Source organism: Pseudophryne corroboree, chromosome 6 (assembly GCF_028390025.1).
Source record: "Pseudophryne corroboree isolate aPseCor3 chromosome 6, aPseCor3.hap2, whole genome shotgun sequence".
NCBI lineage: Eukaryota > Metazoa > Chordata > Amphibia > Anura > Myobatrachidae > Pseudophryne > Pseudophryne corroboree.
The window spans coordinates 646,908,847-646,931,970 of record NC_086449.1 but is presented as its reverse complement, the minus strand read 5'-3'; the positions used below and the strand labels follow the sequence as shown (position 1 = coordinate 646,931,970).

The 23,124-nt window shown below is 45.6% G+C and overlaps 1 protein-coding gene across 5 annotated transcripts in view; it reads right to left on the bottom strand.

The window, feature by feature from the left end:
* Nucleotides 1-23,124, bottom strand: part of ACSL6 (acyl-CoA synthetase long chain family member 6) — a 415,322-nt gene that overhangs the window by 328,994 nt on the left and 63,204 nt on the right. The window lies entirely within an intron of this gene.

Sequence of the window (23,124 nt, the reverse complement as noted above, 5' to 3'; positions counted from 1 at the left end):
CAAATCGTACTTTTACATGCAAAATTTGTTTAATCCAGAAAGGGAACATCCTGTCTCTGTAGCTCATGCATGTGTTCCACCCACAATGCTAATTTGTGGATTCTGTTTTTCCATTTCCCTACTAATTGAGGTGGCCATGCTACAGTCATAGAGGTCACCTCTAATAGTTGAGGAGATGTCACCACACAGCATAATGTCAATAGCTCATTAGACCTTTTGTTGAAATACCTGAGTAAATATTATGTTAATAAAGATTATGATGTAAAATTTAAAGAAAATTGAGCTGTCATGTACTAAATAAGTAACACCTCCCAGTGGGATGCGGTCAAGATCCCGCCGGACGGGATCCCGGCAGTCGGAATACCGACACCGGGATCCCAACCGGCATAATCCCGACATATTCTCCCTCTGTGGGAGAATATGTGCTTTGCACTCGCCCCCCTGTCGGGATTGTGCCGGTCGGGATCCCGGTGTCGGTATACCGACAGCAGGGATCCCGTCTGGCGGGATCTCGTACTGATCCCTCCCAGTTACGGTGAATAGTCCCCGTTTACTGTGGGCTGACCCGCCAGCCAGAAGTTTGATTCCAATTCCACTTATAGGATCTGCCTACACACTCCTGGTGCATGTGTTATTGACAAGGACTTATTAAGGGAAGTGGTTTGGGGTGGCATACTTCTGTACATCTTCCACTCTCTAGGCACCCTTTCCCTGTAATCCTGTCCTTTCACATACTCCTCTTTCCTTTTAATATTAAAACACAATTGTGGATCTGATGTACTGGCTGCAGAGAGCGGGTTAGGGCCCAGGTACTGCTGGGGGCCTAATTGTGGCAGTGTCACCTCACCCCTGTAGAATGTTATTAAAAACATTATAAGCAGCGCTGAACAAGGGGTGGTGCTGTGCTCCAACTGCAGATCCAGTGCACAACATGCATCTGCTGCTGCCGTCAGGTAAGAAGTGTGTGTGAAGGGGAGGCAGTGGCCGAACAAGGCCCCACCTGGCTTCTCCACCAACAACCCCATGTAATCAGTAGTCGCCCCCTCCCCACCTTGGCACCTCTGCTGATGTGTCTTTGAACACAAGTCAGTCTATTTGTAGAGCGTATTTTGTGATTTCTTTGCACTGTGCATGCTCTGGAACCAAGCATACACAATACACAACTACAAGTTGAACGCAATTCTGTCATCTCCACTTGTGAGCCAAGGGGTGTAAAGGGGCTGTAACTTGGCGTTCTCACATAGGCTAACCTCAGAGACGGTGTGCTGATGGAACTGCAGGCTACACAGAGTTTTACGTAAGGTAAGTGTAAATACATCTATTTTCATGTGCGTCTTTTGCATCAAGGATAGATCTGATATAAGAGTGGAATGATGATGATATCGGCTATGAAAGCAAGTGTGCAGATACAGCAGGGGCTACCCAGCCACAGAGAGATCTACATCTTTCCATACGGGCTAGATACACATTTAGTTCCATGTATGTAACGCGGACCAATAATGAACAACTTGTGTTCCGCTCTGCATGCTTTAACCATTACCACTGAAAAACACATTAAAGAAAAAGGGACAATAAACACTTAATTCCCCAAGAAGAACCACTAGTAGACACTGGAGAGCCTAATTATAAATAAAAAGAACAATTCTACATTTTTACACTATACGTTTCCCTTTAAAATATTAACATATTATCAGAAGAAAATATACTGTATGTTAGAATGATTAGAATGCAGTTGTAACAAGCCCGTCATTTGTTCTCGTTTATTTCCTTATAAATAATACATAATATTTATTTTAGCTTCAAGAAAAGTGCTTATAAAGACATAAATGTTTAAATATTAATCTAAAATTGCACAAATGCTTTAAAATATTTCCATTTTAATGACCACAATATAATCTCCTTACAGTTTTGACACAGCATTTTCTGACATCAATTGTTCCAAAATGTCCTTTTATTTATGGGACCTTTATTCATACGCCCATTATCAGGGCAGTTCCAATAACCAGAAAGATGACATAGTAAATAATGGGATGTAGTCATGTGACCGGCGGTCAGGAGACCACCAGTCACAACACCTCCCCCTACATCCCCTGAGAATGCCGACTAGCAGGGACTATTCCCACTCGTGTGTGTCCATGACACCCATAGAGAATAGAACCTGTGGAGAGTTGCGCTTGCCCCGTCCCTCCTCCCCACCATCCCGCCGGCATTCCGCTGCCGGGATCCCAGCGGAGGTATGCTGACCAGCGGTCGCGCATACTTAACCCCTGTGAGTTGGGTAGTCTTTACATGTAACTTTTTATATTTTAGGGATGGTGCTCCACATGATGGTAAAAACCCTTTTAGAGAAAGCCAGAGAATTTCTGATAGTAGATCCCATACTGTACCTGTACTTTAGTTCTCTGCTCTCCCGGGATAGGGAAACAGGTACATGGATAGCAGCTGTGTCTTCCGATGCAATCCAGCCCTTCCTACGGTGAAGACACTTTGGACTGCACACACCATAAGCCTGATGTTGAGGAACATTTACACCCACTTGTGGAGCACTGCTTTCCATCTTAGCACTGTGCATGCTCTGGACCCAAGCAATGCAGAATTTTACACATTTCAGTTGCGTCTAACTTGGGACTGAGGGGCCTAAAACAGGGCGTACTCACACAGGCAACGTTCAGTGAGGGAGTGCTGATGAAACTGCAGCCTATGCAGAGTAGACAGAAGCATCACTGGCGTATCTATAATGGGTCCAGAGGGGGCCCACACTGCACTCATTTCTTCTATACTTACCTTCCTGGTGTCCGTGTGTGGGCCCCCTCCTCTCCCGTCACCGTAGCAGCGCTGTTAGCGCTCTGTCTGAGCACTAAAGAGTCTGGCAGAGTGCCAAAGTCTACAGTGCAAACGCATGTCTCTGAAAAAATGGCCACAGTGCCGTTTTTCCAGAGACTGTAGACCCTCTAGTGCTCTGCTGCTGGCTACGGGATGGGGGAGAGGATGGGGCCCACACCCGGAGACTGCACATGGGTTCCCTCTTCTCTAGATACGCCCCTGAGAAGCATACTGTAAATATGCTGGTTTTCATGTATATGATTAGCACCAAGTACAGACTGGTACAAATCCGTAATAATGACAAATGCTAAACCAAGCATACAGACCGCAAAGATGTGTACAACTCAGCAGGGATGTGAATATGCACATTCTATTACATGCATGCAATGCAGAAGCCTCTCCGGGCAATGGCTGCTCAGCTCGTCATCAGACCCACTCAGAGCTGTAAATAGACTTTTTGGTGCTCTGTGCCAGAAAGATAATTGGTACCTACATACAGTACAATATGTGTTGGGAAAATAAAGAGTGCAATAAAGATTTAAAAGGACAAGGTAGTGTTCACCTGTTGTTACTGTCCTGCTTTTAATATTAGCCAGCAGCCAATTGCATACCTCCCAACATTTTCACATTAAAAAGAGAGACTCCCATGCGCACGCGTCCCAAAAAGGTTGTGGCCTATTTGAAAGGGGTATGGCCTAGTGGCAGTGCCGCGATCACAAGTCACGCCCTCGTTTGCCATCTCTGAAGGGGGCATGACCAGCACTCTGTGAGCTGCTGGCATGTCCCCTCTTCCTCTGTCTCTACTGAATAGACGCTGTGCTGTCTACTTACCGCTGCTCTACTAAGCAGGGTTCACAAGACTGGGCTTTTACAGCTCCTCCCTGGCATGAGAGAGAGACCCCAGTCCTTGGTAACTGAAGGGTTACCTCTTCTGTCTTTGTACATATTACTTTTTATATGATCAGTTTCCTTATAATAATTACAGTATAAAAGTGAATATTTCTATTTCCCTAGTGAAGGGTTAAAACATGCTTTATGAACTCTTATGTGTTTGCAATGGATGCTGCTGCCCTGTGTTAGATGCCTTTGTCTCTCATACAGATACCAGGCTTGTGTGGGTCTGGCATCCAAGGTCAGCTCTCTACTAGATGAAACCTGCTTTTTCTACTTCTGTGTGTTACTAAAAGATCCTTTGTTAAGTTTCGCCTGATGCAACATATATAACATCTGCCTGGCAACTGCTATATCCAATTATGTTATGTCAAGTATTAACCACCCCTACGTACCCCACCCAGGCACCTACCCCTAAGCCAATGAGCCCTTTTACACTTGTCAGTTCCACCCATATGCATTGTCTTATATACTCTTGTTAACTTTATAATAAACAGTGTGAATTTTAACTGCTTGTCTGTGCATGTACCTTGTGGTTAAAAGTTTACACTCCAGACGTCTGTAAGGCCATCACATCGAGGGTTAAAGAAAATAAGGTCAAATCCTTTCAGCTGGGGGTTATGTCCGGGATTCAGTGATCGTCCCCGAATAATAGAGATAGAAGATTTATTGTCTGTCTTTGCTATGCGGGATTGCGGTCATACACTGAAGCTGAATCCGTGTCAGTGTTCCGGGAACACGTGACAAGGTAATATTTAAGTCCGGGACTTAATATTACGAAGTTTTTAAAACAGGTATCAGGGATACCATAGAATCTTTAATGTCTGGGACTTAAAGATACGTCTGAGAAGGGACCAGGGGTCCGAGCGCACTTCTCCAAAGACGTTAGTATCTGGGATACTTAAAATAGACCTGGGAGTCTATACGTAACGTAGAGAATACCCCGATTTGATCGCCTATATATTTTTGTATGTTTGTAGTGAGATAAGTTCTTATATTTGGTCCAGACGGCTGGTAAGTTTTCGTCTGCCAGATATCTTTACTCAAACACTTTTCTTGCTTCCTGTCTAAAACGCTGTATTTTTTCTGACATCTTGTACGAAGGTAAGCGTACCCGTCAAAAGATTTCATGTTCTCATTATACAGATAATATTGTGATATTGTCAATGACTAATTAACTGGTGTTAGCTAATGCATGCATAGAAAGTTTTTGTAAATTGCATTTTTTTTGTTGTGAAATTTCATAGAAAGTCTTTTTGTTGTGAAATTGCATAGAAGGTTTTTTTTGTAAACTGCATTTTTGTTGTGATATTGCATAGACAGTTGTTGTGGGTTGTTGTGGAAATTGCGTAGAAAGCTGGTGTAGATTGCATTTTTACTATGGGAGGGACCTATGTATAAGTAGAGTGTCGTATATTTTAGATAATTTTCTTTTAAAAGTTGTACTGTTGATTTATATTACTGTCTGACAATGGGCTCTAGTCAGAGTAAAAAAACTGCATATCCCCCGCCCCTCCCTGGTGAGACATGCAGGATGTATGTTGCCCGTAACTCTACCTCAGAGTATTATTTAGTTAACCCATGGGTGGATAATTTAGCGGGATGGACAGAGAAAGCAGGACGGGACCCATTCCTACGGGAAGGCAGTAATTACCTTTTCTATATGGAGATTTAAGAAAAAATGTCAGTTTCCAATAGCACAGAAGCGAAGCTGCAGAGGAATTGTAAGTCTTTGAAATCCCTCTCGCCCCCCCCCCCCCCCCCCCCCCCCTTTTTTGCATTCCAATGTATCCTGCGCTCAGAGACACAAATCTCTTGGCAGCAGTAACCCTTTCACACTAAATGGGATCGCTTCCAACTTCACTGCTGGAGGGTGCGTCCACTAGCTCTATCCCTAACGCACCAATAACCCAGAGTTTAGATAATAGTAAAACACTGTCCCAAGCCCACCATTACCCTCGATGGCTGTATATCTTATTTACGCAAAACTTGCAAAGGACGCAGCTATACACATATGAAGGAAGTTTTTTTTTTTTGCCTGTGTTTTTTTGCCTGTCGCTGTAGCTTGTAAAAAGAAACCTGCGCCCACTCATAACTATCAGAGCTCCAGACGCTTTGACAGACAGAACCAACCCCGCAGTCAGGGAACATTCCAAAGACCCCGCGCACTGACGGGGCCCGGAGGAGGGTATCCCAGCCTTTATTCAACTCTCCCGTCATAGTGAGATTCACCTCTGCTGCCACTTATTATAAATGGAAGTAAAATTCCCTTTTTAGTGGACAGCGGTGCAGCAGCCAGTGTTTTGTGTTCTGACTTATGCAATACCCCCTCTCACCAGAAAAGATAGAAGGTCTCCGCCCCATGATACAGCAATTCTTACAACAGGGTATCTCAGACATATTGTATCACCATACTGTACTCCTGTGAACCCTGTTGCCAAAGCTGATGGTAGTATGGGATTTGTACAGGATCTCAGAGCGATCAATCAGTTAATTGTCCCAATTGCACCAATTGTTCCAGATGTAAACTCACTCATTTCTGCAATCCCTACAGATGCTGCGTTCTTCTCTTACAGATTTTCTGAGTGTTGAAGAATGCCTTTTTTTCAGCATACCTGTAGATTCACAGACACAATTACTTTTGCCTTTTCTTTTGAGGGTGAACAACTTACCTGGTGCAGATTATTGACGCACCTGTTGTCTCCAGGCCACATTGAGGCCCTGGCAACCTCACCATGGTTCAGTCCTGCTACAGTATGCAGATGATCTGCTGCTCTGTAGTAAAACTGAGGAGGCCTGCCGAGAGGATGGTGTTTCATTACTAAACTGGCTTTGTGAATGTGGACACAAGGTGTCCAAAATAAAAATGCAATGGTGTAAAAAGCATGTTGATTACTTAGGTTTTGTGCTCACTCAGGGAGAGAGAAAAGTCAGTCCACAATGCATACAGTCTGTATTGGGCCTGGTCACCCCAACTACCCAGAGGGAACTACTGTCCTTCCTGGGTATGGTAAATTACTGCAGACAGTGGATATCTGATTGCTCTTATTGTGATAACATTTTGAGACAAGCCACACTGAAGGACAAACCTAAAACTGTACAATGGTCACAAGAAATGTTAACTGCATATGAAAGTTTAAAATGTATGTTGATGAAAAGTCCGGCACTTGGCCTCCCCAGTTATGTACTACCTTTCCATCTATATGCAAGGGACAATTGTAAAACCATGGCGGGGGTGCTCACACAGTTTCATGGAGGGAAGTTGCGCCCCGTGGCATTTTTTTTCCAAAGTCATGCCAGTGTCTGTGCAAGGTATGCCTGCCTGCCTCAGGGCTTTGGCAGCCTGTGCAATGGTTGCAGAAATGGCCACTACCCTCACTTTAGGCCACATCACAGTACTCCACACCACACATGATGTCCTGGCAATACTTAAAGGCTTACACACACAGTACATGTCAGCACAACGCCTTAGTGGATATGAAGTACTCCTTTTGAGTAACCCTACCCTTACCATTAAGTACACTGCTGGTTCTTCTGGCCCTGCACCCATTCTCAATGCCCTTTTAGGCTTGAAAGGTCCCGAGGATGAACCACCCGACCTACATGACTGTGCTGCTTCCATTGAAGCTGAAACTTCTCCCAGACTTGACATGTCTCCCGTTCCCATACCAGGCACAGACATTGTTTTTGTTGACGACTCCTGTAGTAGGCCCAATGACAATACATACCAGGCTAGCTATGCCATTGTCACCCTCCCTGATACTGTGTTGGAAACCCTACCAATACCTTATCAGTCCGCGCAAGCTGCAGAACTCATTGCACTCACTAGAGCATGTCCCTCCCTTGACAACGTCCATCTGCTCACTCAACTTCAAGCTGCTGCGACTAATACTGATCTCTCCGACTGGACTTACCCAATTCTGCAGAAAAAATCCTAAATCAGGATTAATCTGCAAAGAGGGGAAACCCTGTATACCCCAGTCCGGTGCCCCTTTGCTCGTTGCCCAGTGCCGTGGTGTTGGTCACCGTGGTGAAGCCACAACACTCCTCCTACTAACCAGTGATTTTTATGTTACTAATGCCAAATCACTTGTGGACCAGTATGTTAGCAGATGCATCACTTGCCTCAGGAACAACCCTAATAAAGCTAAACACCAGCATCTTGAATACCCCACAGAAAACTCTAGGTTACTCCCCATTTAAAATACTAATGGGCAGGCCTTTTCCCACACCTTGGGCTAAGAAACCATTAGTAATACAGGAAGGAGATCTAGAACTCATCAGAGAAGAGTATGTCAGGTCCCTGATAACAAAACTGAATGAAATTGAACATGAGGTTGTTTGTAAAAACCCTTTGAATCCACAGGAACCTACACACCCCTTTAAAGTCGGAGACAGAGTCGTGGTGAAGGTGCTCCCCAGGAACAAGAGCCCAGGAGACTTCACCTATGGTCCAGAGACAGAGGTCGTAGCAGTTACCCGAACAGCAGTCCTGACAGAGGAAAGTCCTACCTGGATCCATGCATCCCGAGTAAAAAAGGTTCCTAGACCAGACCTAGAGAGGGAAGCAAGTGATTCCAGTGAGGTACGAACCGGGGCAGACAGCCCTGACCTCCCACCTAGCGAAGAAAGAAGAACAGAAGAAGATGAGGAACCTGTCCCCTATCTTTATCCTGGGGACTACCTTGATAGCCCTACTGGCCCTCACTCACCACACAATATGTGAGGTTGATATTACACAGACTAATGGGATCCCCACCTTGTGGTACAATTCCTCCAATACACACGTAGCCACATATATCCTTGACTATTTTATGTTCCCCAAAATTGCTGATGACAAATATTATATACAACAAAGGAGGAAATCAGGAATGTCTGAGACAGTATATATTTGTGTTACTGACGAATGGTACTATGACAATAGATATTATGGATCTAATTGTAATTCCTGGGAAGCTGTGGGGTGGAATACAGGAGTAGATTGGAAATATGGCCCATCGTTTGCAAAGAATAGATGGAGCAAATATGGAGTACCCCTACTTTCTAGACTATCCATTCATAAGATGGATGAAGGCCCAAATTCATACAGGTTTAGACTAAACATAGTGAACCCTAGCAGAAGCGACAATGAGACTTATGTACTTGGTATATGGTGGCAAGCAGGGTATTATAGTGCAAGGCAAATGTTTTATTTATGGGATATGTATAAAAACCCAAAATACCAGCCTAAAATTGCTCCCCAAAACAAACCTTTAAAGCCCCATATTGCCACTTTTAAAGATATGGTGGCTATTACTAACCCTACCTTTGAAGACACCCTAGCTATTGAAACTGGTTTCTCTGACATTAATTTTTGGTTGGAATGGATGAAGTATAGTGCTAACAAACACAATAAAAGCAACTGTTATGTCTGTGGCAAATCTAGGCCCCACCTAGGTACAGTGCCCCTTAATATACCCCTAGAACAAGAAAATTGTTTTTTTCAGCCTTTTTAATGACACCAAAACAAATGACAGTCAGTGCGAAATGTGGAAAAGGGAATATCCCATATTGTCAAAAAATCCCAACCCAGGAAGCACCATAACCATATATCCTGGAAACTATACCTGTTATACATCTAACATCACCCCAGGGAGAAATTTAAAAACCTTCCCACCAGGGTATTGTGCAAATAAAAGAACAACTGTTTTAGTCAACCAAACTAGATCATTAGGCGACATTTATTACATATGTGGGAAACTGTAAATAAAAACGTAGCCTGGATTAATTATATATATTATAATCAACAAAGATTTGTTAATGATACCAAAGATGCTCTTAAAGGTATAGCTGAACAGCTAGAAGCCACTTCCCAAATGACATTCCAAAATAGAATGGCCCTTGACATGATCCTAGCAGAAAAAGGCGGTACATGTGTTTACATTAGTAAGGTGGAAGGCTGTTGTACATATATTCCTGACAACACTGGTCCCAATGGTAAGGTTACTTTAGCCATAAACAAGTTAGAAACCTTATCCATAGAACTTAAGAAAAATTCAGGTATTGATAACCCATGGAGCCAATATTTTGGGTGGTTTGAAAATTGGAAACAGGCTCTTGTGCAAATAAGCATATTTAAACTCATAACTTTAATTCTTTTAGGCATTATAGTTTATTGTGTAATTCCCTGTGGAAAGAAACTTACCTCCAAAGGCATTGATAAGGCCCTGATGTATTATGACATAACCACCAGTCCTGTCACCTCCTCTGATAGTAAGGGACCCGACGATTATGTCCAATATCTCAAGAACTGGAGGAACAAGAAAGGAGCCTCACTCAAGAATCATGTCATATAATAATCATGATTCTAAGAGGGGATTGAAGGGTTACCTCTTCTGTCTTTGTACATATTACTTTTTATATGATCAGTTTCCTTATAATAATTACAGTATAAAAGTGAATATTTCTATTTCCCTAGTGAAGGGTTAAAACATGCTTTATGAACTCTTATGTGTTTGCAATGGATGCTGCTGCCCTGTGTTAGATGCCTTTGTCTCTCATACAGATACCAGGCTTGTGTGGGTCTGGCATCCAAGGTCAGCTCTCTACTAGATGAAACCTGCTTTTTCTACTTCTGTGTGTTACTAAAAGATCCTTTGTTAAGTTTCGCCTGATGCAACATATATAACATCTGCCTGGCAACTGCTATATCCAATTATGTTATGTCAAGTATTAACCACCCCTACGTACCCCACCCAGGCACCTACCCCTAAGCCAATGAGCCCTTTTACACTTGTCAGTTCCACCCATATGCATTGTCTTATATACTCTTGTTAACTTTATAATAAACAGTGTGAATTTTAACTGCTTGTCTGTGCATGTACCTTGTGGTTAAAAGTTTACACTCCAGACGTCTGTAAGGCCATCACATCGAGGGTTAAAGAAAATAAGGTCAAATCCTTTCAGTAACTGTCGCAGAGGGTGTCTAAAATCAAGAAAGGGGTGACTATTGCTGTTGTAAGTTATTTGCAAACCAAATAACTCCATTGTATTTAAATATCTCAGCAGAGCCCTATTTCTAGTAGTTGAAGTAATTGCTAGATTGCTATACCAAGCGTGTTCAGAGTATTGTTTGAGAGACATTGTTTGGCAAAGTCTATGACATTACCTCTATATTTTATGCATGACAACGCCTATGGTACCCCTCCGACAGATCAAGCCTGCAACAATATTATATTTTGCTGTTTATTTCTAAGGTACTATTTTCTTTGTGAATGAGTGGGCATGACTGTGGTTATTACTAGAGATGTGCACCGGAAATTTTTCGGGTTTTGCGTTTTGGGTTCGGATCCGTGGCCGTGTTTTGGGTTCGAACGCGTTTTGGCAAAACCTCACCGAATTTTTTTTGTCGGATTCGGGTGTGTTTTGGATTCGGGTGTTTTTTTCAAAAAACCCTAAAAAACTGCTTAAATCATAGAATTTGGGGGTCATTTTGATCCCAAAGTATTATTAACCTCAATAACCATAATTTCCACTCATTTTCAGTCTATTCTGAACACCTCACACCTCACAATATTATTTTTAGTCCTAAAATTTGCACCGAGGTCGCTGGATGACTAAGCTCAGCGACCCAAGTGGCCGACACAAACACCTGGCCCATCTAGGAGTGGCACTGCAGTGTCACGCAGGATGGCCCTTCCAAAAAACACTCCCCAAACAGCACATGACGCAAAGAAAAAAAGAGGCGCAATGAGGTAGCTGTGTGACTAAGCTCAGCGACCCAAGTGGCCGACACAAACACCTGGCCCATCTAGGAGTGGCACTGCAGTGTCACGCAGGATGGCCCTTCCAAAAAACACTCCCCAAACAGCACATGACGCAAAGAAAAAAAGAGGCGCAATGAGGTAGCTGTGTGACTAAGATAAGTGACCCTAGTGGCCGACACAAACACCTGGCCCATCTAGGAGTGGCACTGCAGTGTCAGGCCGGATGGCCCTTCCAAAAAATACTCCCCAAACAGCACATGACGCAAAGAAGAAAAAAAAAGAGGCGCAATGAGGTAGCTGTGTGACTAAGATAAGCGACCCTAGTGGCCGACACAAACACCTGGCCCATCTAGGAGTGGCACTGCAGTGTCACGCAGGATGGCCCTTCCAAAAAACACTCCCCAAACAGCACATGACGCAAAGAAAAATGAAAGAAAAAAGAGGTGCAAGATGGAATTGTCCTTGGGCCCTCCCACCCACCCTTATGTTGTATAAACAGGACATGCACACTTTAACCAACCCATCATTTCAGTGACAGGGTCTGCCACACGACTGTGACTGAAATGACGGGTTGGTTTGGACCCCCACCAAAAAAGAAGCAATTAATCTCTCCTTGCACAAACTGGCTCTACAGAGGCAAGATGTCCACCTCATCATCATCCTCCGATTCATCACCGTGTACACATCCCCCTCCTCACAGATTATCAATTCGTCCCCACTGGAATCCACCATCACAGCTCCCTGTGTACTTTGTGGAGGCAATTGCTGCTGGTGAATGTCTCCATGGAGGAATTGATTATAATTCATTTTAATGAACATCATCTTCTCCACATTTTCTGGAAGTAACCTCGTACGCCGATTGCTGACAAGGTGAGCGGCGGCACTAAACACTCTTTCGGAGTACACACTTGTGGGAGGGCAACTTAGGTAGAATAAAGCCAGTTTGTGCAAGGGCCTCCAAATTGCCTCTTTTTCCTGCCAGTATACGTACGGACTGTCTGACGTGCCTACTTGGATGCGGTCACTCATATAATCCTCCACCATTCTTTCAATGGTGAGAGAATCATATGCAGTGACAGTAGACGACATGTCCGTAATCGTTGGCAGGTCCTTCAGTCCGGACCAGATGTCAGCATCAGCAGTCGCTCCAGACTGCCCTGCATCACCGCCAGCGGGTGGGCTCGGAATTCTGAGCCTTTTCCTCGCACCCCCAGTTGCGGGAGAATGTGAAGGAGGAGATGTTGACAGGTTGCGTTCCGCTTGACTTGACAATTTTCTCACCAGCAGTTCTTTGAACCCCTGCAGACTTGTGTCTGCCGTAAAGAGAGATACAACGTAGGTTTTAAATCTAGGATCGAGCACGGTGGCCAAAATGTAGTGCTCTGATTTCAACAGATTGACCACCCGTGAATCCTTGTTAAGCGAATTAAGGGCTCCATCCACAAGTCCCACATGCCTAGCGGAATCGCTCAGTGTTAGCTCCTCCTTCAATGTCTCCAGCTTCTTCTGCAAAAGCCTGATGAGGGGAATGACCTGACTCAGGCTGGCAGTGTCTGAACTGACTTCACGTGTGGCAAGTTCAAAAGGTTGCAGAACCTTGCACAACGTTGAAATCATTCTCCACTGCGCTTGAGACAGGTGCATTCCACCTCCTATATCGTGGTCAGTTGTATAGGCTTGAATGGCCTTTTGCTGCTCCTCCAACCTCTGAAGCATATAGAGGGTTGAATTCCACCTCGTTACCACTTCTTGCTTCAGATGATGGCAGGGCAGGTTCAGGCGTTTTTGGTGTTGCTCCAGTCTTCTGTACGTGGTGCCTGTACGCCGAAAGTGTCCCGCAATTCTTCTGGCCACCGACAGCATCTCTTGCACGCCCCTGTCGTTTTTTAAATAATTCTGCACCACCAAATTCAAGGTATGTGCAAAACATGGGACGTGCTGGAATTTGCCCAGATTTAATGCACACACAATATTGCTGGCGTTGTCCGATGCAACAAATCCACAGGAGAGTCCAATTGGGGTAAGCCATTCTGCGATGATCTTCCTCAGTTGCCGTAAGAGGTTTTCAGTTGTGTGCGTATTCTGGAAAGCGGTGATACAAAGCGTAGCCTGCCTAGGAAAGAGTTGGCGTTTGCGAGATGCTGCTACTGGTGCCGCCGCTGCTGTTCTTGCGGCGGGAGTCAATACATCTACCCAGTGGGCTGTCACAGTCATATAGTCCTGAGTCTGCCCTGCTCCACTTGTCCACATGTCCAGGGTTAAGTGGACATTGGGTACAACTGCATTTTTTAGGACACTGGTGAGTCTTTTTCTGAGGTCTGTGTACATTTTCGGTATCGCCTGCCTAGAGAAATGGAACCTAGATGGTATTTGGTACCGGGGACACAGTACCTCAAACAAGTCTATAGTTGGCTCTGCAGTAATGATGGATACCGGAACCACGTTTCTCACCGCCCAGGATGCCAAGGCCTCAGTTATCCGCTTTGCAGCAGGATGACTGCTGTGATATTTCATCTTCCTCGCAAAGGACTGTTGGACAGTCAATTGCTTGGTGGAAGTAGTAAAAGTGGTCTTACGACGTCCCCTCTGGGATGACCATCGACTCCCAGCAGCAACAACAGCAGCGCCAGCAGCAGTAGGCGTTACACTCAAGGATGCATCGGAGGAATCCCAGGCAGGAGAGGACTCGTCAGAATTGCCAGTGACATGGCCTGCAGGACTATTGGCATTCCTGGGGAAGGAGGAAATTGACACTGAGGGAGTTGGTGGGGTGGTTTGCGTGAGCTTGGTTACAAGAGGAAGGGATTTACTGGTCAGTGGACTGCTTCCGCTGTCGCCCAAAGTTTTTGAACTTGTCACTGACTTATGATGAATGCGCTGCAGGTGACGTATAAGGGAGGATGTTCCGAGGTGGTTAACGTCCTTACCCCTACTTATTACAGCTTGACAAAGGCAACACACGGCTTGACACCTGTTGTCCGCATTTCTGTTGAAATACTTCCACACCGAAGAGCTGCTGATTTTTTTGGTATTTTCACCAGGCATGTCAATGGCCATATTCCTCCCACGGACAACAGGTGTCTCCCCGGGTGCCTGACTTAAACAAACCACCTCACCATCAGAATCCTCCTTGTCAATTTCCTCCCCGGCGCCAGCAACACCCATATCCTCCTCATCCTGGTGTACTTCAACACTGACATCTTCAATCTGACTATCAGGAACTGGACTGCGGGTGCTCCTTCCAGCACTTGCAGGGGGCGTGCAAATGGTGGAAGGCGCATGCTCTTCACGTCCAGTGTTGGGAAGGTCAGGCATCGCAACCGACACAATTGGACTCTCCTTGTGGATTTGTGATTTCGAAGAACGCACAGTTCTTTGCTGTGCTTTTGCCAGCTTAAGTCTTTTCATTTTTCTAGCGAGAGGCTGAGTGCTTCCATCCTCATGTGAAGCTGAACCATTAGCCATGAACATAGGCCAGGGCCTCAGCCGTTCCTTGCCACTCCGTGTGGTAAATGGCATATTGGCAAGTTTACGCTTCTCCTCCGACGATTTTATTTGAGATTTTTGAGTCCTTTTTTTACTGATATTTTGTGTTTTGGATGTTACATGCTCTGTACTATGACATTGGGCATCGGCCTTGGCAGACGACGTTGATGGAATTTCATCGTCTCGGCCATGACTAGTGGCAGCAGCAGCAGCTTCAGCACGAGGTGGAAGTGGATCTTGATCTTTCCCTATTTTTGGAACCTCAACATTTTTGTTCTCCATATTTTAATAGGCACAACTAAAAGGCACCTCAGGTAAACAATGGAGATGGATGGATACTAGTATACTTATGGATGACGAGTGACTGACGACACAGAGGTAGCTACAGCCGTGGACTACCGTACTGCGTCTGCTAGTATAGAGATGATAATGATATAAAAAATATATATATATCACTACTGCAGGTATATATAATATAATGACGGACCTGCTGGACACTGTCAGCAGACTCCTAAACTACTAGTATGAAGAAGATAGAAAAAAAACCCCCACCACAGGTAGGTATACAATTATGGACGAGTACTGACGACACAGAGGTAGCTACAGCCGTGGACTACCGTACTGCGTCTGCTAGTATAGAGATGATAATGATATAAAAAATATATATATATCACTACTGCAGGTATATATAATATAATGACGGACCTGCTGGACACTGTCAGCAGACTCCTAAACTACTAGTATGAAGAAGATAGAAAAAAAACCCCCACCACAGGTAGGTATACAATTATGGACGAGCACTGACGACACAGAGGTAGCCACAGCCGTGGAGTACCGTACTGCGTCTGCTAATATAGAGATGATAAAGATGATAGAGATGAACAAAAAAAATATAACACTACTGCAGGTAAATATTTATATAATATAATGAATGACGGACCTGCTGGACACTGTCAGCAGAATGCGTTTATAGAATAAAAAAAAAAAACACCACAGGAGTGTTTAACTTTTTCAGGCAGACAATATACTGGTGGTCACTGGTCAGTCACACTGGCAGCAAAAGTGTGCACTGTACTCCTGCTATAACTGCACCCCAGTCTCCCCCACAATTCAGCTGTGTGAGCAGTGAGCACTCAGCACAGTCAGATATACATAGATGATATTATCATGCAGCACACTGAGGCTGAGCACAGATATGGTATGTGACTGTATCGTTTTTTTTCAGGCAGAGAACGGATTATATTAAATAATAAATAAAACTGGTGGTGGTCACTAGTAACTATCAGCAAAACTCTGCACTCTGAGTACTCCTAATGCTCCCCAAAATTACCAAGTTAGTAGTAAATCAACTCAAGTGTCTCTATCTATTCTAACGGAGAGGACGCCAGCCACGTCCTCTCCCTATCAATCTCAATGCACGTGTGAAAATGGCGGCGACGCGCGGCTCCTTATATAGAATCCGAGTCTCGCGATAGAATACGAGCCTCGCGAGAATCCGACAGCGGGATGATGACGTTCGGGCGCGCTCGGGTTAACTGAGCAAGGCGGGAAGATCCGAGTCTGCCTCGGACCCGTGTAAAAAGGCTGAAGTTCGGGGGGGTTCGGATTCCGGGGAACCGAACCCGCTCATCTCTAGTTATTACTGAGAAGAGGCTATTGGAGCTTAAGAAGGTTTAAGTAGAAAGTGAAATATTGTTAGTAAATTGGCCCTGGAGGGATTGTATTGTGGTTTCTACAGTTAAGAGATCGATACAAGTGAATTGTGAATCAAATGCTGTGAAGATTCTATCAATTATCAGTGTTACAATATTTCTTTCATTGTGTCTATATTCTCTTCTATAATATCCTCTATATCAGGGGTGGGGAACGTCTGGCCCCCGGGCCAGATCAGGCCCGCACAGCCTCTTTATCCGGCCCGGCGGCCAGTGCTGCAGCCGCTGCAGCACTGCTATGTGAGGGGAGAAGAGCGCAGCCCTCTTCTGCCCCTCAATATGCTCAGTGATGTCAGGACTCCGGTCTGGTTTGTTAGCCAGTCAGAGCTCGCGGACCGGCAGCCCCAGCTCCTGATTGGCTGCCGGTCCGTGAGCTCTGATTGGCTAATGAACCGGCGCCTCATTTGAGATACCCACAGCCGGAGACCGGACTTCACTGAGCATTGAGGGGCAGGAGAGGCGCTGCGCTCTCCTCCCCTAACACAGCAGCAGCAACAACAATGGTGAGCAGCGTGGGGAAGGGGGGGGGGGCACTGTGGGGCATTGTATATCTGGCACAGAGGGGCATTGTATATCTGGCACAGAGGGGCATTGTATATCTGGCACAGAGGGGCATTGTATATCTGGCACAGAGGGGCATTGTATATCTGGCACAGTGGGGGCAATGTATATCTGGCACAGTGGGGGCAATGTATATCTGGCACAGTGGGGGCAATGTATATCTGGCACAGTGGGGGCAATGTATATCTGGCACAGTGGGGCAATGTATATCTGGCACAGTGGGGCAATGTGTATACGGCACAGTTGGGCAATGTGTATACGGCACAGTTGGGCAATGTGTATACGGCACAGTGGGGCAATGTGTATACGGCACAGTGGGGCAATGTGTATACGGCACAGTGGGGCAATGTGTATACGGCACAGTGGGGCAATGTGCATCTGGCACTGTGGGACAATGTGTATCTGGCACTGTGGCGGCATATGTGTATCTGGCACTGCACTATTGGGGGCACCCATTTTTTTGAGCGTGCGCACACAGTACTGCTAAGGTGCAACCCCACAACAATACGTCACCGCCCTGCGAACGCCCGCCGCTGTCAATCATCTTGCAGCCGCATTCTTCCTGGATGCGACTTTAAGAAGAAGGGTCGCGCATGCGCACTGCGGCACAGCTACGATCAACTCGGAATGACCCCCGAAATGCAGAACATAGGAGGACTTGCAAATAGCATACGGGGAGAATGTAAACTTTTTCTTTCATCTAACCTGTATATGTTGGGTGGAGTTATCCTTAATTTTTTTTTAAACAACATCTCAAAATACTCCTGCAATTGACGCATTACAGTATATCATAGTGAGTAAGTATGCAATAGTTTAAAGTACCAATATCAGTTGTTTTAAACATGTAAAATATAATCAGTATTTAAATGTCCATTGCCGCATCGCAGCAGCAAAGGTGTGGCAAGTTTGCCCATGACTATGCGTGCGTTGCGTATTCACGCGCACGCATTGATGTCTATGGAGCAAACGATAGTTGCGACCAGTCGCAGCCAGACGCGTTCACACCATGCCTCATTGCATATGCCCATGAGTACGCATCGCGGCATAGATGAGCGTGGCTACATCTGTATCTTGTATTTGAGCTTTATTTCATATCTAATCCAAATGAGTCACCAACTTAATGTTCTTCAACAGTTCTTTGCGTAGGGGAAAAAGATTTTACACAGGCAGTATACATTGCATAAACAGATATTTGGAGTAAGGTAGTTTCCAGTCTATTCAGTTATGTGCAGCAAAAATTAGGTCAAAAGAAGTTTATTTGAAGACACTGGCTGTGGATTTGTATTGCTTTGATCCCCTGGCAAATGAAACTGATGCTGAATGCTCATTAATTTTGGTTTACCAGGCTGTTCTGTGCACTTTCAATCTGTCTCTGTATCAGCAGCCCCATATAATACATTCTAAGCATCAGAGTCTCTCATTTCAAAACATTCCATTTCAGAGCTGCACTATCACCTATAAAAATATTATCCTTACATTCCCCTTGCCCTGTAGCAGCAAAGAACAGGTATGAGCAGTAGGACCAATCACAACCCTCAATTTCTAGAATGGAGTTTGTTATTGGTCACCCCGTTCCCCCTTTGCCTACTGTCTCTGGATTTTTCGGCGTTAGCTGTGATAGAAATGGAGTGACCTCAGGGCTACAGGGAAGGGTGCCTTATAAAAACATTTTCCTAGGTGATAGTGCTGTTTTATTCTGACCAATACTCAACAAGAACAATAGTTTTCCTGGAAAATTGTTTACATAGGCAGGAATCACGTGGATTTATACAGTAACAAATACTGAAAACGCAGTACCACAACAATTTGTCAATTTATTTCATAATATCTGTACTTGTATGCAGTGCCGTAACTAGACATTTTAGCGCTGTGTGCAAGACACAGCATCAGCGCCCCCCCTATACAAAATGGTGCCAGTGCGCGCTATAGGCAGGCAGTCACCCTTTTTACACGGTAGGCAGGCAGAGTCCCTCTTTTTACAGATTAGTCAGGCAGTCCCCCTTTTTACACATTAGACATGCAGTTCCCCTTTTTACATATTAGACAGGCAGTCCCCCATTTTTACACATTAGACAGGCAGTCCCCATTTTTACACATTAGACAGGCAGTCCCCATTTTTACACATTAGACAGGCAGAGGGAGAGAAGGAGAGGAGAGAGTGTGGGGGGGGGTGAGAGAGAGAGAGAAAGGGAGAGACTTGCCTGCCGTCGGGGGAGCCGCCACTGTTCCTGGGGGCCCACAGCACGGAGGAAGTCACCTCTCTGCTCCCAGATGCTACCGGCGCCGGAAGATAACAGCGTCGGAGGGGGGGGGGGGGGGGAGTAAGGTTGCGGGGGAGCAGCTACGACGTCCTTTAACAGTGCAAGGGAGACCACAGCATGGAAACAACAAGCTGCAGCGCCCGGCGGCCAGTCTATATTACACGCTGACAAGGTTGCCAGACGCTGCAGCTTGTCGGCTGCACGCCGGTTTCTCTTGTACGGCGCAGCCCTGTGCGACGTGTGTGGGCCAGCGTATACAGATGCGCTGTGGGCAATGCACCGTTGGCCCACACGTAGTTACGGCACTGCTTGTATGTGACAATTATATCACATGCTCCCATGGCCTGGTGCTACATGCTGTACTGACCATGTAGAGCACACAGTGTGAGGACATGTACATAACGGTAAATCACATGCTCCTATGGCCTGGTGCTACATACTGCGCTAACCATATAGAGCGACGGGGTCTGCATATAGAGCCTGTCACTGTTCCTGATGAACGTATTCCCTTAATAACTAGAGAGATGGGCGTTCTATTAAGTTGTCAGATCTATGGGGTTGATCAGGTGAATTATTTGAGTCTGAATAGAACTGGATGAGATCTTACTGTACAATTTACATTGTTTATTTTTTATTAGCTATTGTGATAAGTGTGTCAGTGATGCAATTCATACGTTTTCTTCGGTATACTAGACTTCGGATCACACATCAGTTATTGAATGGACATAAGTAACATACTGTACTCCTGCGATTGACGCATTACAGTATTACAGGGGGCGGGGGGGCTCCCACTCTATGGGTGTCGTGGACACCCATGAGTGAGAATAGACCCTCCTGGTAGGCATTTTGACTGCTGGCATTTTGAGTGCTCGGGATTCTGGCATCGGCATGGTGACCATTGAGATCCCGAGTGCCGGTCACATGATCGCATCCCGTCTGGAGGGTTCTGAGTTGCGGGTGCAATAACCCTGGTGTAAGTTGACTGATAATGATGACTGCATCTGATTGGTCGCATAGCTGTAAAGCACACACATTTTTGCTAAATCACTAACCCTGCTGCAACAATGTTTTAAAAATCACTAAAACTGCATTCAAAACCTGTTGTACAGCAATAAAGGGAATGTAGTTATGATCCCAACGGTCGGGATCCCAGTGGTCAGCATACCAACAGGGGACCGGTAGTAGGGGGCCGAGGGCTACTGCCTGTCGTGGGTGTCCACGACACCCATAGAGAGGGAATAGAACCTGTGGTGAGCGCAGTGAGTCACCAAGCCCACAAGAGGCTTTGTTGCACTCGCCCCCCTGCCAGCATTCTGGTGGCCGGAACCCCGGCGTCGGCATGCTGACCTGCGGGATCCCGACCGCCGGTATCCCAAACCAAATCCGAATAAAGAATGCCTTATAATTTTAAGCATTGCCATAGGAAAAAAAATCCTATTTACATCTGCTTTGCTTTGCATTTCAGATACTCAAATACACATGGGTCCTTATTATCTGCACTATCCCATCATTAACTGTAAGGCGTTTCCATTGTGTACTGTGATTTTCAGCATGTTCAGTTCTCAGAGAAACCACGTCTCCAGTTGTACTCCAGCTGCATCAGACCCAGGTACATTGGGGGTCATTTCGAGTTGATCGCTCGCTAGCAGTTTTTAGCAGCCGTGCAAACACATAGTCGCCGGGGGAGTGAATTTTCGCTTTGCAGGAGTGTGAACGCCTGTGCAGCAGAGCGTCTGCAAACACATTTTGTGCAAAACAAGACCAGCCCTGTATTTATCCTGTGCGTTGATTGCTGCGACGAGTGACACGGTAATGACAAATGCCCGGCTACACCTGCCTTTTTCCAAACACTCCCAGAAAACGGTCAGTTGACACCCAGAAACTCCCACTTCCTGTCAATCTCCTTGCGTTCGGCTGTGCAATTGGAATCGGCACAGATTATCTATTTTTTTCACTGATCTCTATGCAGCGAACAACGGCAGCAATCAACTCGGAATGACCCCCATTGTGCAGAGGAGGGAGCCACAGCTAAAGACTTGCCAGTTCCAACAAGTCTAATAATGTTGCAAGATTGCAACTTCTTTCTCGGAAGCACATTGCTACTCTACTTGCGTCTAACTCTGTACAAAGCGGCCATACACCTAAAGATTTATTGTTCAATGGCTGGCTGGCTCGAAAATCTGGTAATGTATGGGATACATTGTGCTGTACAGTGAATGATGGACGTGATTGGATTCTATACTAAATCGGGGTTTGCATATTGCAAGTGGTAGAACTGGCATCACCTCTACAATACTGGGTATGGGACTCAAGGTCGAAACCAATTAGGTCGACACCCATTTGACCAATGAGTAGGTCGACACTAGAAATAGGTCGACGTGGCCATTAGGTCCACGTGAACAAGCTTGACATGAAAAAAAGTCGACATGAGTTTTTAATGGTTTTTGGGTGTCGTTTTCTACATCAAGTGATCGGGAACCCCAATTAGTGTACCGCGTCCCCTTGCATGGATGGCTCACTTCACTCGCCGTTGCTGCAGTCAAGGTGCCTCGCTCCGCTACCACTATGCTCGGCACATGTTACCATTTCCAATCGTAGTCCATGTGGATCGTAAAGTATGAAAAAGCCCCCCCCCCCCCCCCACAAAAAAAGTGAAAAACGAATGTCGACCTTTTTTCACGTCGACCTACCCACTGTCGACCAATGGGTGTCGACCCAATTGGTGTCGACCTAGAGTCCGGACACCTACAATATTTGCTTCTGTATGACAAAACTACATGGAAAGTAAAAAAATAAGATTTTAAACCTACCGGTAAATCTATTTCTCCTAGTCCGTAGAGGATGCTGGGGACTCCGTAAGGACCATGGGGGTATAGACGGGCTCCGCAGGAGATAGGGCACCTAAAAAGAACTTTTACTATGGGTGTGCACTGGCTCCTCCAGACCTCAGTTAGAGAACTGTGCCCAGAGGAGATGGACAATACAAGGCAGGATTTAGCAATCCAAGGGCAAGATTCATACCAGCCCACACCAATCATACCATGTAACCTGGAACATACATAACCAGTTAACAGTATGGACAAACGACAGTAACGGTCCAAGACCGATGTCAACTGTAACATAACCCTTATGTAAGCAACAACTATATACAAGTCTTGCAGAGTTTCCGCACTGGGACGGGCGCCCAGCATCCTCTACGGCAGGCATGTCCAAACTGCGGCCCTCCAGCTGTTGAGAAACTACACATCCCAGCATGCCCTGACACAGCTTTAGTATTCTCTGACAGCAAAACTGTGTCAGGGCATGCTGGGATATGTAGTTTCACAACAGCTGGAGGGCCGCAGTTTGGACATGCCTGCTCTACGGACTAGGAGAAATAGATTTACCGGTAGGTTTAAAATCTTATTTTCTCTTACGTCCTAGAGGATGCTGGGGACTCCGTAAGGACCATGGGGATTATACCAAAGCATCCAATCGGGCGGGAGAGTGCGTATGACTCTGCAGCACCGACTGAGCAAACGCTAGGTCCTCATCAGCCAGGGTATCAAACTTGTAGAATTTAGCAAAAGTGTTTGACCCCGACCAATTCGCCGCTCGGCAAAGCTGTAATGCCGAGACGCCGCGGGCAGCCGCCCAAGAAGAGCC